At 44.1% G+C, this 17,319-nt stretch overlaps 1 protein-coding gene across 3 annotated transcripts in view; it reads left to right on the top strand.

Moving 5' to 3' along the window:
* Nucleotides 1-17,319, top strand: part of ttll4 (tubulin tyrosine ligase like 4) — a 111,146-nt gene that overhangs the window by 14,771 nt on the left and 79,056 nt on the right. The window lies entirely within an intron of this gene.

Raw genomic sequence — 17,319 nt, 5'->3', positions numbered from 1 at the left:
TCAATGTTCATGCCTTTGGGTTGTTGACCACACAGATGGAATATGAAGTGTAGGAAGGAGCTGCAGTTGCTGGTTTAAACCAAAGATAGATACAAAAAGCTGGAGTAACTCAGAAATTCTCTTTCTCTAGTTTTGCATTTGGCATCACCTTGGCAGTGATGGGGTCAAGGATCGACAAAGTCGATACGCAAAGGGCCAATTAAAATGGCCGGGTGATTAGGAGATGAAAATGGTCACAGTGGACAGAACTGGGGCTAAGCGATCGCCCAGTCGGCATTGGGTTTCACCCATGAAGATTGTTAAGGGATTGCACACGCTAGAGGCAGGAAACATGTTCCCGATGTTGGGGGAGTCCAGAACCAGGGGCCACAGTTTAAGAATAAGGGGTAAGCCATTTAGAACGGAGACGAGGAAACACTTTTTCTCACAGAGAGTGGTGAGTCTGTGGAATTCTCTGCCTCAGAGGGCGGTGGAGGCCGGTTCTCTGGATGCTTTCAAGAGAGAGCTAGATTGGGCTCTTAAAATTAGCAGAGTCAGGGGATATGGGGAGAAGGCAGGAACGGGGTACTGATTGTGGATGATCAGCCATGATCACATTGAATGGCGGTGTTGGCTCGAAGGGCCGAATGGCCTTCTCCTGCACCTATTGTCTATTGTCTATAGAGGAGGCCAAAATGTTTAGTATATGTTTTGTTTAAGAAAGAACTGCAGATGCTGGAAAAATCGAAGGTAGACAAAAATGCTGGAGAAACTCAGCGGGTGAGGCAGCATCTATGGAGCGAAGGAATAGATGACGTTTCATGTCGAGACCTTTCTTCAGACGTTAGTTTGGTTAACATATGTTTAGTTGTTTGCTTCAAGGCTGTTGTACGGCTAAGTGTATGCTTTCAGTTTATAACATCTATATACTTGCACATACTTTAATAAAGCAGTTATATGGGTATCATTTTAAAATACTTAGCAATGTCATTGATTGTACAAGGCTTCATAATATGCTTGAACGTAGGTGAGATATAACTGATATATATGTATAAATATACATGCAGGAATATTGTTGCCATATCCAGGCTTTGTGGCTTAACTATTTAAATTGGAACCATGTAGATGTTTACAGGCAGGGGAGTAGTTTATTTAAGAGGGAGTTACATGTGGCCCTTGTGGCTAAAGGGATCAGGGGGTATGGAGAGAAGGCAGGTGCAGGATACTGAGTTGGATGATCAGCCATGATCATATTGAATGCCGGTGCAGGCTCGAAGGGCCGAATGACCTACTCCTACACCTATTTTCTATGTTTCTATGTTTAGGTTTATTATTGCTACTGTACCGAAGTACAGTGAAAAGCTTTGTTTTGCATGCTATCTCATCGAATCTGATACCGTTATCCGTATTGTATATAGTCAAACCAATATATACCACAAAGGGAAAGGTGCAGGGTGCAGAACATAGTTCACAGCATTGTAGCGCCAAGAATATTAAAGGGAACAGTATTAGTGCAGCTAGAAATAGTGCGATATTTACAGGTGGAAAGAGATTTAAAAGAGTCACTTGCATGGTTCTCAAAGGATGGCATAGTGGCGCAGCGGTCCAGTTGATGCTTTACAGCGCCCGACACCCGTATTCGATCCTGACTAAGGGTGCTGCCTGTATGGAGTTTGCACGTTCTCCCCATGACCTGCGTGGATTTTCCCCAGTGCTCCGGTTTCCTCCTACACTTCGAAGACATACAGATGTAGGCTAATTGGCTTCGGTAAAAATTTGGTAAGTTGTTCCTAGTGTATGTAGGATAGTGTAAGTGTGCAGGGACCGCTGGTCGGCGTGGACTCGGTGTGCCGAAAGGGCCTGTTTCCGTGCTGTATCTATAAACTATAAAACTAAACTAAACTATTCGTGCAAGTTAGGTCGTCGTAAAGGCTCAATAACACATTTGGTTTTAGCAAAGTGCAAAAAATGACACATTGTTACATAGTATTTATCAGGTCCCAAAATGCTTAGATATTTAAAACTGATGAAACTGAATGGAGAACATATTTGTGGCATTTGTTTCCAGCTTGCTCTTTTGGAGTTAGGAAATAAGTGCGATTGAGTCAAGTGCCGCTATTGTGTTGTAAGCTCCAATGTTTGTGAGTCGACCTCTGTTTGAAGCTGTTTCTTTGGACTTGTTTTCCAATAAGAGAAGCTGCTGTATGTTGGTGTCCATTTCACATTTCATACCCATCACACCACTGGATGGACATGTTGACTGAGGCTCTGGCAAGGGGCCCAAGGCCACATAAAGTTACTGACTGATGTGTTCCTCGAATGTTGTGCAGCAGCAGTGTTCTATCTGCCACTGGGGATAAGGGTAAACATAGAAACATAGAAAATAGGTGCAGGAGTAGGCCATTCGGCCCTTCGAGCCTGCACCGCCATTCGATATGATCATGGCTGATCATCCAACTCAGTATCCCTTCTTGCAATATCATTGTATATCATCTTGCAATCAGTGGGAGCTTTTTTGTTTGTCTACATATTACAGATTTGCCTGTCCAAATGTCTTTTAAATGGTGCCTCAACTACCTCACCTGACAGCTCATTTCATATACACACAATCCTCTGGGTGAAAATGTTGCCCCTCCGGTTCCTATTAAACCTTTCGCCACTCATTTTAAATCTATGCCCTCTAGTTTCATGATTCCTCTACCCTGGAAAAATGACATCGTGCCTTCGCCCTCTCTCACCACCATGGCCGTTCCAGCCACCACTGCCACGCCTGCACCTGGCCACGCCAACCACCGCGGCCACACCAGCCACCACGGCCACGCCTGCCTCGCGGCCACACCAGCCAACCCCGGTCACCACCGGCCATGCTTACCACCACCGCGACCTCGGTCACCACCCCCTCCACATCCTTCCTATAGCAAGATGACCAAAACTGAACAAAGCAAGGGGAAGAGTGTATAGTATCCCAACTTTGCTGATGACACAAAAGTAGTTGGGAGAGCCTGCCGAGATGGGGAATGGGAAAAACACTTGGCAAATGCAGGAAAGTGTGAGGTCATACACCTGGGTTGGGGAAATCAAGGCAGACTATTATCTTAATCGGGAGAGACTGCAAATAGCAATGTGCAACAAGTAATTAAGACGAAGAGCATATTGGATTTTTGTTTCGAGACACAGCGCAGGCCCTTCGGCCCACCGAGTCCGTGCCAACCACAGATCCCCGCACATGAACACTATCCTACACACACTAGGGACAATTGACATTTATACCAAGCCAATTAACCTACAAACCTGTACGTCTTTGGAGTGTGGGAGGAAATGGAAGATCTTGGAGAAAAAGAGATGGGGAGAACGTACAAACAGACAGCACCGTACAGTCAGAATCGAACCCGGGTCTCTGGCGCTGTAAGGTAGCCACCGTGCTGCCCTATTGCAAAAGGTTTGGAGTTTAGAAATGGAGAGGCATTGTTAAGCAACAACAAATGGCTGGAGGAGCTCAGTGGGTTAATTGCTAGTTGTCACTTTCCACAGTGACATTGTAAGTGATCCTCTAGTTCCTGATCAAAATGGCAGAGTCCTAACCAATTTGTCTTGTTACATAAACATGTACTCTATTAGTATGTGGAAATTAGAGTTTAGAAGGTCCCGTGGTTGCAGACTACATATTTACAAAGTTGACTGCGGTATTATGCAGTGGTTACTGACACCAGTCAAACCTGAACCCTCTGCTCAGTGCTCGGGGAGAAAAGACTTTGCCTTCCATCACAGTGAGGAGGAGATGCACTGTGATCGATGTTTGTGTAAATTGAATTGTTTGTATTTCTTGTAGGAATTGTCTTTGTTTGTATGGCTGTGGAAACGGAGTTTCGTTTGAGCCTCACTGAGGTTCAAATGACATGTAATAAATATTGTATTGTATGAGCATCCCCACCCACCAAATCACAAACCACCCTCTCCAAACATAGATATGCAGGCAATGAGGGGAATGGATCATGCATAGGCAGATAAGACATTCCAGGGAGTTGCTGACCAGACTCCTTGATTATCACCTATCCCTCAGCCAACAATGGACCATTGTGGGCTCCACATTTCCTTGATTATTGTTGCTTTTTTCAATATCTTCCATTCATTTGTCCTAAGTACTGTCTATATCTTTTGCTCCCCTTTTCCCAGACTTTCAGTCTGAAGAAGAGGTCTCAACCCGAAACTTCAGATGCTGCCTGGCCCGCTGAGTTACTCCAGCTTTTTGTCTTTGTCTTCAGTTTAAACCAGCATCTGCAGTTCCTCCCTACACATTTAGTCTCCTTCATTCATTCTGTCTACAATTCCCCATACCTGAGGAAAGCAGCCAATCAAGCATTCCTCCCACCCTAGCCGGTCATACTCCTCTGTCCATCAGGAAGAAGGTACAAAAGTTTGAAAGATGTACCATAGTGAGGAGTAGTCTTCTCACATGCTAAGATGAATCCTTGACCTCCCAAACTATCTCGCACTTATTTATCTGCACACTTTGTGCAGCTATAACACTGGATGCTGCATTCCGGTTTTTTTCCGCTCGGACTACAGGTATATTTAGTATGAAATATCCTGGATGGAATGCAAACAGGTTTTTGCTGCATCTCAGTACACACGGCATTAATAATAAACCTAAACCTACAATATTGTTAGCAATGAGTTCAAACAAAATCTTCTGGAATTTTTTGAGGATGTAACTAGGAAAATAAACAAAGGAGAGCCAGTGGATGTAGTGTACCTGGACTTTCAGAAAGCCTTTGATAAGGTCCCAAATAGGAGATTAGTGGGCAAAACTAGTGCACATGGTATTGGGGGTAGAGTGCTGACATGGATAGGAAATTGGTTGGCAGATAGGAAACAAAGAGAAGGGATTAACGGGTCCCTTTCAGAATGGCAGGCAGTGACTAGTGGGGTACCGCACGGCTTGGTGCTGGGACAGGAGCTATTTACAATATAAATTAATGATTTAGATTAAGGGATTAAAAGTAAAATTAGCAAATTTGCAGATGGCACAAAGCTGGGTGGCAGTGTGAACTCTGAGGAGGATGCTATGAGGATGCTGGGTGACTTGGACAGGTTGGGTGAGTGGGCAGATGTATGGCAGATGCAGTTTAATGTGGATAAATGTGAGGTTATCCACTTTGGTGGCAAGAACAGGAAGGCAGATTATCATCTGAATGGTGTCAAGTTCGGAAAAGGGGAAGTACAATGAGATCTGGGTGTCCTTGTACATCAGTCACTGAAAGTAAGCATGCAGGTACAGCAGGCAGTGAAGAAAGCTAATGATATATTGGCCTTCATAACATGAGGAGTATACGAGCAAAGAGGTCCTTCTGCAGTTGTACAGGGCCCTAATGAGACCACACCTGGAGTATAGTGTGCAGTTTTGGTCTCCAAATTTGAGAAAGGACATTCTTGCTATTGAGGGAGTGCAGCGTATGTTCACGAGGTTAATTCCCGGGATGGCGGGACTGTCATATGTTGAAAGAATGGAGCGACTGGGCTTGTATACACTGGAATTTTGAAGGATGAGAGGGAATCTTTTTTTTTTTCTTCTTTGTTTATATAGCACATTTTTAGTCAACTTGCATTGACCCCAAAGTGCTTCACATAATTACATCCACACACACAGGCAAAGGTGGGTGAAGTGTCTTGCCCAAGGACACACACAGGCAAAGGTGGGTGAAGTGTCTTGCCCAAGGACACAACGACAGTATGCACTCCAAGCGGGATTCGAACCAGCTACCTTCCGGTTGCCAGCCGAACACTTAGCCCATTGTGCCATCTTATTGAAACATATAAGATTATTAAGGGTTTGGACAAGCTAGAGGCAGGAACCATGTTACCGATGTTGGGGGAGTCCAGAACCAGGGGCCACAGTTTTAGAATAATGGTTAGGCCATTTAGAACGGAGCGTGGATCAATCACTATTACTGATTTGATCCATGTCTGGTCTTGCTATTTAGAACCCGATCCTTAATCTGTGTCGGGTTTCCATCAGTGGAATGTAAGCAATCCTACTTTCAGTTTGAGCTACGACTTTGAGCCTACAGTACCTGTCGTTGTGGTCTCTGTATGTATTCTTATTAAAGTACTTATTATGAAGTTCTATGACGCAGTGTTAACAGGACTTTACACACGGAGATGAGGAAAAGCTTTTTCACCCAGAGAGTTGTGAATCCATGGAATTCTCTGCCTCAGAAGGCAGTGGAGGCCAATTCTCTGGATGATTTCAAGAAATAGATAGAGCTCTTAAAGATAGCAGAGTCAAAGGTTATGGGGAGAAGTGGTGCTGATTGTGGATGATCAGCCATGATCACAGTGAATGGCGGTGCTGGCTCAAAGGGCCGAATGGTCTACTCCTGCACCTATTGTCTGTTGTCTATAGAGGAGGCCAAAATGTTTAGTATATGTTTAGTTTAAGAAAGAACTGCAGATGCTGGAAAAATCGAAGGTAGACAAAAATGCTGGAGAAACTCAGCGGGTGAGGCAGCATCTATGGAGCGAAGGAATAGATGACGTTTCATGTCGAGACCTTTCTTCAGACGTTAGTTTGGTTAACATATGTTTAGTTGTTTGCTTCAAGGCTGTTGTACGGCTAAGTGTATGCTTTCAGTTTATAACATCTATATACTTGCACATACTTTAGTAAAGCAGTTATATGGGAATCGTTTTAAAATACTTAGCAATGTCATTGATTGTACAAGGCTTCATAATATGCTTGAACGTAGGTGAGATATAACTGATATATATGTATAAATATACGTGCAGGAATATTGTTGTCATATCCAGGCTTTGTGACTTAACTATTTAAATTGGAACCATGTAGATGTTTACAGGCAGGGGAGTAGTTTATTTAAGAGGGAGTTACATGTGGCTAAAGGGATCAGGGGGTATGGAGAGAAGGCAGGTACAGGATACTGAGTTGGATGATCAGCCATGATCATATTGAATGCCGGTGCAGGCTCGAAGGGCCGAATGACCTACTCCTGCACCTATTTTCTATGTTTCTATGTTTAGGTTTATTATTGCTACTGTACCGAAGTACAGTGAAAAGCTTTGTTTTGCATGCTATCTCATCGAATCTGATACCGTTATCCGTATTGTATATAGTCAAACCAATATATACCACAAAGGGAAAGGTGCAGGGTGCAGAACATAGTTCACAGCATTGTAGCGCCAAGAATATTAAAGGGAACAGTATTAGTGCAGCTAGAAATAGTGCGATATTTACAGGTGGAAAGAGATTTAAAAGAGTCACTTGCATGGTTCTCAAAGGGCGGCATAGTGGCGCAGCGGTCCAGTTGATGCTTTACAGCGCCCGACACCCGTATTCGATCCTGACTAAGGGTGCTGCCTGTATGGAGTTTGCACGTTCTCCCCATGACCTGCGTGGATTTTCCCCAGTGCTCCGGTTTCCTCCTACACTTCGAAGACATACAGATGTAGGCTAATTGGCTTCGGTAAAAATTTGGTAAGTTGTTCCTAGTGTATGTAGGATAATGTAAGTGTGCAGGGACAGCTGGCCGGCGTGGACTCGGTGTGCCGAAAGGGCCTGTTTCCGTGCTGTATCTTTAAACTATAAAACTAAACTAAACTATGCGTGCAGTTAGGTCGTCGTAAAGGCTCAATAACACATTTGGTTTTAGCAAAGTGCAAAAAATGACACATTGTTACATAGTATTTATCAGGTCCCAAAATGCTTAGATATTTAAAACTGATGAAACTGAATGGAGAACATATTTGTGGCATTTGTTTCCGGCTTGCTCTTTTGGAGTTAGGAAATAAGTGCGATTGAGTCAAGTGCCCGCTATTGTGTTGTAATCTCCAATGTTTGTGAGTCGACCTCTGTTTGAAGCTGTTTCTTTGGACTTGTTTTCCAATAAGAGAAGCTGCTGTATGTTGGTGTCCATTTCACATTTCATACCCATCACACCACTGGATGGACATGTTGACTGAGGCTCTGGCAAGGGGCCCAAGGCCACATAAAGTTACTGACTGATGTGTTCCTCGAATGTTGTGCAGCAGCAGTGTTCTATCTGCCACTGGGGATAAGGGTAAACATAGAAACATAGAAACTAGGTGCAGGAGTAGGCCATTCGGCCCTTCGAGCCTGCACCGCCATTCGATATGATCATGGCTGATCATCCAACTCAGTATCCCTTCTTGCAATATCATTGTATATCATCTTGCAATCAGTGGGAGCTTTTTTGTTTGTCTACATATTACAGATTTGCCTGTCCAAATGTCTTTTAAATGGTGCCTCAACTACCTCACCTGACAGCTCATTTCATATACACACAATCCTCTGGGTGAAAATGTTGCCCCTTCGGTTCCTATTAAACCTTTCGCCACTCATCTTAAATCTATGCCCTCTAGTTTCATGATTCCTCTACCCTGGAAAAATGACATCGTGCCTTCGCCCTCTCTCACCACCATGGACATGCCAGCCACCACAGCCACGCCTGCACCTGGCCACACCAGCCACCACGGCCACGCCTGCCTCCCGGCCACACCAGCCAACCCCGGTCACCACCGGCCATGCTTACCACCACCGCGACCTCGGTCACCACCCCCTCCACATCCTTCCTATAGCATGATGACCAAAACTGAACAAAGCAAGGGGAAGAGTGTATGGTATCCCAACTTTGCTGATGACACAAAAGTAGTTGGGAGAGCCTGCCGAGATGGGGAATGGGAAAAACACTTGGCAAATGCAGGAAAGTGTGAGGTCATACACCTGGGTTGGGGAAATCAAGGCAGACTATTATCTTAATCGGGAGAGACTACAAATAGCAATGTGCAACAAGTAATTAAGACGAAGAGCATATTGGATTTTTGTTTCGAGACACAGCGCAGGCCCTTCGGCCCACCGAGTCCGTGCCAACCAAAGATCCCCGCACATGAACACTATCCTACACACACTAGGGACAATTGACATTTATACCAAGCCAATTAACCTACAAACCTGTACGTCTTTGGAGTGTGGGAAGAAATGGAAGATCTTGGAGAAAAAGAGATGGGGAGAACGTACAAACAGACAGCACCATACAGTGGCTCCGTCCAGTCAGAATCGAACCCGGGTCTCTGGCGCTGTAAGGTAGCCACCGTGCTGCCCTATTGCAAAAGGTTTGGAGTTTAGAAATGGAGAGGCATTGTTAAGCAACAACAAATGGCTGGAGGAGCTCAGTGGGTTAATTGCTAGTTGTCACTTTCCACAGTGACATTGTAAGTGATCCTCTAGTTCCTGATCAAAATGGCAGAGTCCTAACCAATTTGTCTTGTTACATAAACATGTACTCTATTAGTATGTGGAAATTAGAGTTTAGAAGGTCCCGTGGCTGCAGACTACATATTTACAAAGTTGACTGCGGTATTATGCAGTGGTTACTGACACCAGTCAAACCTGAAACCTCTGCTCTGTGCTCGGGGAGAAAAGACTTTGCCTTCCATCACAGTGAGGAGGAGATGCACTGTGATCGATGTTTGTGTAAATTGAATTGTTTGTATTTCTTGTAGGAATTGTCTTTGTTTGTATGGCTGTGGAAACGGAGTTTCGTTTGAGCCTCACTGAGGTTCAAATGACATGTAATAAATATTGTATTGTATGAGCATCCCCACCCACCAAATCACAAACCACCCTCTCCAAACATAGATATGCAGGCAATGAGGGGAATGGATCATGCATAGGCAGATAAGACATTCCAGGGAGCTGCTGACCAGACTCCTTGATTATCACCTATCCCTCAGCCAACAATGGACCATTGTGGGCTCCACATTTCCTTGATTATTGTTGCTTTTTTCAATATCTTCCATTAATTTGTCCTAAGTACTGTCTATATCTTTTGCTCCCCTTTTCCCAGACTTTCAGTCTGAAGAAGAGGTCTCAACCCGAAACTTCAGATGCTGCCTGGCCCGCTGAGTTACTCCAGCTTTTTGTCTTTGTCTTCAGTTTAAACCAGCATCTGCAGTTCCTCCCTACACATTTAGTCTCCTTCATTCATTCTGTCTACAATTCCCCATACCTGAGGAAAGCAGCCAATCAAGCATTCCTCCCACCCTGGCCGGTCATACTCCTCTGTCCATCAGGAAGAAGGTACAAAAGTTTGAAAGATGTACCATAGTGAGGAGTAGTCTTCTCACATGCTAAGATGAATCCTTGACCTCCCAAACTATCTCGCACTTATTTATCTGCACACTTTGTGCAGCTATAACACTGGATGCTGCATTCCGGTTTTTTCCGCTCGGACTACAGGTATGTTTAGAATGACGTATGTTTAGAAAGACAGGTATGAAATATCCTGGATGGAATGCAAACAGGTTTTTGCTGCATCTCAGTACACACGGCATTAATAATAAACCTAAACCTACAATATTGTTAGCAATGAGTTCAAACAAAATCTTCTGGAATTTTTTGAGGATGTAACTAGGAAAATAAACAAAGGAGAGCCAGTGGATGTAGTGTACCTGGACTTTCAGAAAGCCTTTGATAAGGTCCCAAATAGGAGATTAGTGGGCAAAACTAGTGCACATGGTATTGGGGGTAGAGTGCTGACATGGATAGGAAATTGGTTGGCAGATAGGAAACAAAGAGTAGGGATTAACGGGTCCCTTTCAGAATGGCAGGCAGTGACTAGTGGGGTACCGCACGGCTCGGTGCTGGGACAGGAGCTATTTACAATATAAATTAATGATTTAGATTAAGGGATTAAAAGTAAAATTAGCAAATTTGCAGATGGCACAAAGCTGGGTGGCAGTGTGAACTCTGAGGAGGATGCTATGAGGATGCTGGGTGACTTGGACAGGTTGGGTGAGTGGGCAGATGTATGGCAGATGCAGTTTAATGTGGATAAGTGTGAGGTTATCCACTTTGGTGGCAAGAACAGGAAGGCAGATTATCATCTGAATGGTGTCAAATTCGGAAAAGGGGAAGTACAATGAGATCTGGGTGTCCTTGTACATCAGTCACTGAAAGTAAGCATGCAGGTACAGCAGGCAGTGAAGAAAGCTAATGATATATTGGCCTTCATAACATGAGGAGTATAGGAGCAAAGAGGTCCTTCTGCAGTTGTACAGGGCCCTAATGAGACCACACCTGGAGTATTGTGTCCAGTTTTGGTCTCCAAATTTGAGAAAGGACATTCTTGCTATTGAGGGAGTACAGCGTATGTTCACGAGGTTAATTCCCGGGATGGCGGGACTGTCATATGTTGAAAGAATGGAGCGACTGGGCTTGTATACACTGGAATTTTGAAGGATGAGAGGAAATCTTATTGAAACATATAAGATTATTAAGGGTTTGGACACGCTAGAGGCAGGAACCATGTTACCGATGTTGGGGGAGTCCAGAACCAGGGGCCACAGTTTAAGAATAATGGTTAGGCCATTTAGAACGGAGTGTGGATCAATCACTATTACTGATTTGATCCATGTCTGGTCTTGCTATTTAGAACCCGATCCTAAATCTGTGTCGGGTTTCCATCAGTGGAATGTAAGCAATCCTACTTTCAGTTTGAGCTACGACTTTGAGCCTACAGTACCTGTCGTTGTGGTCTCTGTATGTATTCTTATTAAAGTACTTATTATGAAGTTCTATGACGCAGTGTTAACAGGACTTTACACACGGAGATGAGGAAAAACTTTTTCACCCAGAGAGTTGTGAATCCATGGAATTCTCTGCATCAGAAGGCAGTGGAGGCCAATTCTCTGGATGATTTCAAGAATTAGATAGAGCTCTTAAAGACAGCAGAGTCAAGGGTTATGGGGAGAAGTGGTGCTGATTGTGGATGATCAGCCATGATCACAGTGAATGGCGGTGCTGGCTCAAAGGGCCGAATGGTCTACTCCTGCACCTATTGTCTGTTGTCTATAGAGGAGGCCAAAATGTTTAGTATATGTTTAGTTTAAGAAAGAACTGCAGATGCTGGAAAAATCGAAGGTAGACAAAAATGCTGGAGAAACTCAGCGGGTGAGGCAGCATCTATGGAGCGAAGGAATAGATGACGTTTCATGTCGAGACCTTTCTTCAGACGTTAGTTTGGTTAACATATGTTTAGTTGTTTGCTTCAAGGCTGTTGTACGGCTAGGCGTACGCTTTCAGTTTATAACATCTATATACTTGCACATACTTTAATAAAGCAGTTATATGGGTATCGTTTTAAAATACTTAGCAATGTCATTGATTGTACAAGGCTTCATAATATGCATGAACGTAGGTGAGATATAACTGATATATATGTATAAATATACGTGCAGGAATATTGTTGCCATATCCAGGCTTTGTGGCTTAACTATTTAAATTGGAACCATGTAGATGTTTACAGGCAGGGGAGTAGTTTATTTAAGAGGGAGTTAGATGTGGCCCTTGTGGCTAAAGGGATCAGGGGGTATGGAGAGAAGGCAGGTGCAGGATACTGAGTTGGATGATCAGCCATGATCATATTGAATGCCGGTGCAGGCTCGAAGGGCCGAATGACCTACTCCTGCACCTATTTTCTATGTTTCTATGTTTAGCTTTATTATTGCTACTGTACCGAAGTACAGTGAAAAGCTTTGTTTTGCATGCTATCTCATCGAATCTGATACCGTTATCCGTATTGTATATAGTCAAACCAATATATACCACAAAGGGAAAGGTGCAGGGTGCAGAACATAGTTCACAGCATTGTAGCGCCAAGAATATTAAAGGGAACAGTATTAATGCAGCTAGAAATAGTGCGATATTTACAGGTGGAAAGAGATTTAAAAGAGTCACTTGCATGGTTCTCAAAGAGCGGCATAGTGGCGCAGCGGTCCAGTTGATGCTTTACAGCGCCCGACACCCGTATTCGATCCTGATTAAGGGTGCTGCTTGTATGGAGTTTGCACGTTCTCCCCATGACCTGCGTGGATTTTCCCCAGTGCTCGGGTTTCCTCCTACACTTCGAAGACATACAGATGTAGGCTAATTGGCTTCGGTAAAAATTTGGTAAGTTGTTCCTAGTGTATGTAGGATAATGTAAGTGTGCAGGGACAGCTGGCCGGCGTGGACTCGGTGTGCCGAAAGGGCCTGTTTCCGTGCTGTATCTTTAAACTATAAAACTAAACTAAACTATGCGTGCAGTTAGGTCGTCGTAAAGGCTCAATAACACATTTGGTTTTAGCAAAGTGCAAAAAATGACACATTGTTACATAGTATTTATCAGGTCCCAAAATGCTTAGATATTTAAAACTGATGAAACTGAATGGAGAACATATTTGTGGCATTTGTTTCCGGCTTGCTCTTTTGGAGTTAGGAAATAAGTGCGATTGAGTCAAGTGCCCGCTATTGTGTTGTAATCTCCAATGTTTGTGAGTCGACCTCTGTTTGAAGCTGTTTCTTTGGACTTGTTTTCCAATAAGAGAAGCTGCTGTATGTTGGTGTCCATTTCACATTTCATACCCATCACACCACTGGATGGACATGTTGACTGAGGCAGCGGCAAGGGGCCCAAGGCCACATAAAGTTACTGACTGATGTGTTCCTCGAATGTTGTGCAGCAACAGTGTTCTATCTGCCACTGGGGATAAGGGGAAACATAGAAACATAGAAAATAGGTGCAGGAGTAGGCCATTCGGCCCTTCGAGCCTGCACCGCCATTCGATATGATCATGGCTGATCATCCAACTCAGTATCCCTTCTTGCAATATCATTGTATATCATCTTGCAATCAGTGGGAGCTTTTTTGTTTGTCTACATATTACAGATTTGCCTGTCCAAATGTCTTTTAAATGGTGCCTCAACTACCTCACCTGACAGCTCATTTCATATGCACACAATCCTCTGGGTGAAAATGTTGCCCCTCCGGTTCCTATTAAACCTTTCGCCACTCATCTTAAATCTATGCCCTCTAGTTTCATGATTCCTCTACCCTGGAAAAATGACATCGTGCCTTCGCCCTCTCTCTCACCACCATGGCCATGCCAGCCACCACTGCCACGCCTGACCTGGCCACGCCAACCACCGCGGCCACACCAGCCACCACGGCCACGCCTGCCTCCCGGCCACACCAGCCAACCCCGGTCACCACCGGCCATGCTTACCACCACCGCGACCTCGGTCACCACCCCCTCCACATCCTTCCTATAGCATGATGACCAAAACTGAACAAAGCAAGGGGAAGAGTGTATGGTATCCCAACTTTGCTGATGACACAAAAGTAGTTGGGAGAGCCTGCCGAGATGGGGAATGGGAAAAACACTTGGCAAATGCAGGAAAGTGTGAGGTCATACACCTGGGTTGGGGAAATCAAGGCAGACTATTATCTTAATCGGGAGAGACTACAAATAGCAATGTGCAACAAGTAATTAAGACGAAGAGCATATTGGATTTTTGTTTCGAGATACAGCGCGGACACAGGCCCTTCGGCCCACCGAGTCTGTGCCAACCAGAGATCCCCGCACATGAACACTATCCTACACACACTAGGGACAATTGACATTTATACCAAGCCAATTAACCTACAAACCTGTACGTCTTTGGAGTGTGGGAGGTAATGGAAGATCTTGGAGAAAAAGAGATGGGGAGAACGTACAAACAGACAGCACCATACAGTGGCTCCGTCCAGTCAGAATCGAACCCGGGTCTCTGGCGCTGTAAGGTAGCCACCGTGCTGCCCTATTGCAAAAGGTTTGGAGTTTAGAAATGGAGAGGCATTGTTAAGCAACAACAAATGGCTGGAGGAGCTCAGTGGGTTAATTGCTAGTTGTCACTTTCCACAGTGACATTGTAAGTGATCCTCTAGTTCCTGATCAAAATGGCAGAGTCCTAACCAATTTGTCTTGTTACATAAACATGTACTCTATTAGTATGTGGAAATTAGAGTTTAGAAGGTCCCGTGGCTGCAGACTACATATTTACAAAGTTGACTGCGGTATTATGCAGTGGTTACTGACACCAGTCAAACCTGAACCCTCTGCTCTGTGCTCGGGGAGAAAAGACTTTGCCTTCCATCACAGTGAGGAGGAGACGCACTGTGATCGATGTTTGTGTAAATTGAATTGTTTGTATTTCTTGTAGGAATTGTCTTTGTTTGTATGGCTGTGGAAACGGAGTTTCGTTTGAGCCTCACTGAGGTTCAAATGACATGTAATAAATATTGTATTGTATTGTATGAGCATCCACACCCACCAAATCACAAACCACCCTCTCCAAACATAGATATGCAGGCAATGAGGGGAATGGATCATGCATAGGCAGATAAGACATTCCAGGGAGTTGCTGACCAGACTCCTTGATTATCACCTATCCCTCAGCCAACAATGGACCATTGTGGGCTCCACATTTCCTTGATCATTGTTGCTTTTTTCAATATCTTCCATTCATTTGTCCTAAGTACTGTCTATATCTCTTGCTCCCCTTTTCCCAGACTTTCAGTCTGAAGAAGAGGTCTCAACCCGAAACTTCAGATGCTGCCTGGCCCGCTGAGTTACTCCAGCTTTTTGTCTTTGTCTTCAGTTTAAACCAGCATCTGCAGTTCCTCCCTACACATTTAGTCTCCTTCATTCATTCTGTCTACAATTCCCCATACCTGAGGAAAGCAGCCAATCAAGCATTCCTCCCACCCTGACCGGTCATACTCTCTTCTCTGTCCATCAGGAAGAAGGTACAAAAGTTTGAAAAATGTACCATAGTGAGGAGTAGTCTTCTCACATGCTAAGATGAATCCTTGACCTCCCAAACTATCTCGCACTTATTTATCTGCACACTTTGTGCAGCTATAACACTGGATGCTGCATTCCGGTTTTTTTCCGCTCGGACTACAGGTATGTTTAGTATGAAATATCCTGGATGGAATGCAAACAGGTTTTTGCTGTATCTTAATACACACGGCATTAATAATAAACCTAAACCTACAATATTGTTAGCAATGAGTTCAAACAAAATCTTCTGGAATTTTTTGAGGATGTAACCAGGAAAATAAACAAGGGAGAGCCAGTGGATGTAGTGTACCTGGACTTTCAGAAAGCCTTTGATAAGGTCCCAAATAGGAGATTAGTGGGCAAAATTAGTGCACATGGTATTGGGGGTAGAGTGTTGACATGGATAGGAAATTGGTTGGCAGATAGGAAACAAAGAGAAGGGATTAACGGGTCCCTTTCAGAATGGCAGGCAGTGACTAGTGGGGTACCGCACGGCTCGGTGCTGGGACAGGAGCTATTTACAATATAAATTAATGATTTAGATTAAGGGATTAAAAGTAAAATTAGCAAATTTGCAGATGGCACAAAGCTGGGTGGCAATGTGAACTCTGAGGAGGATGCTATGAGGATGCTAGGTGACTTGGACAGGTTGGGTGAGTGGGCAGATGTATGGCAGATGCAGTTTAATGTGGATAAGTGTGAGGTTATCCACTTTGGTGGCAAGAACAGGAAGGCAGATTATCATCTGAATGGTGTCAAGTTCGGAAAAGGGGAAGTACAATGAGATCTGGGTGTCCTTGTACATCAGTCACTGAAAGTAAGCATGCAGGTACAGCAGGCAGTGAAGAAAGCTAATGGTATATTGGCCTTCATAACATGAGGAGTATAGGAGCAAAGAGGTCCTTCTGCAGTTGTACAGGGCCCTAATGAGACCACACCTGGAGTATTGTGTGCAGTTTTGGTCTCCAAATTTGAGAAAGGACATTCTTGCTATTGAGGGAGTACAGCGTATGTTCACGAGGTTAATTCCCGGGATGGCGGGACTGTCATATGTTGAAAGAATGGAGCGACTGGGCTTGTATACACTGGAATTTTGAAGGATGAGAGGGAATCTTATTGAAACATATAAGATTATTAAGGGTTTGGACACGCTAGAGGCAGGAACCATGTTACCGATGTTGGGGGAGTCCAGAACCAGGGGCCACAGTTTAAGAATAATGGTTAGGCCATTTAGAACGGAGTGTGGATCAATCACTATTACTGATTTGATCCATGTCTGGTCTTGCTATTTAGAACCCGATCCTTAATCTGTGTCGGGTTTCCATCAGTGGAATGTAAGCAATCCTACTTTCAGTTTGAGCTACGACTTTGAGCCTACAGTACCTGTCGTTGTGGTCTCTGTATGTATTCTTATTAAAGTACTGATTATGAAGTTCTATGACGCAGTGTTAACAGGACTTTACACACGGAGATGAGGAAAAACTTTTTCACCCAGAGAGTTGTGAATCCATGGAATTCTCTGCCTCAGAAGGCAGTGGAGGCCAATTCTCTGGATGATTTCAAGAATTAGATAGAGCTCTTAAAGATAGCAGAGTCAAGGGTTATGGGGAGAAGTGGTGCTGATTGTGGATGATCAGCCATGATCACAGTGAATGGCGGTGCTGG

This window comes from Amblyraja radiata, chromosome 7, assembly GCF_010909765.2.
Source record: "Amblyraja radiata isolate CabotCenter1 chromosome 7, sAmbRad1.1.pri, whole genome shotgun sequence".
NCBI classification, from domain to species: Eukaryota; Metazoa; Chordata; class Chondrichthyes; order Rajiformes; family Rajidae; genus Amblyraja; species Amblyraja radiata.
The sequence above is the reverse complement of the archived record's forward strand: the minus strand, read 5'-3'. Positions and strand labels throughout refer to the sequence as shown.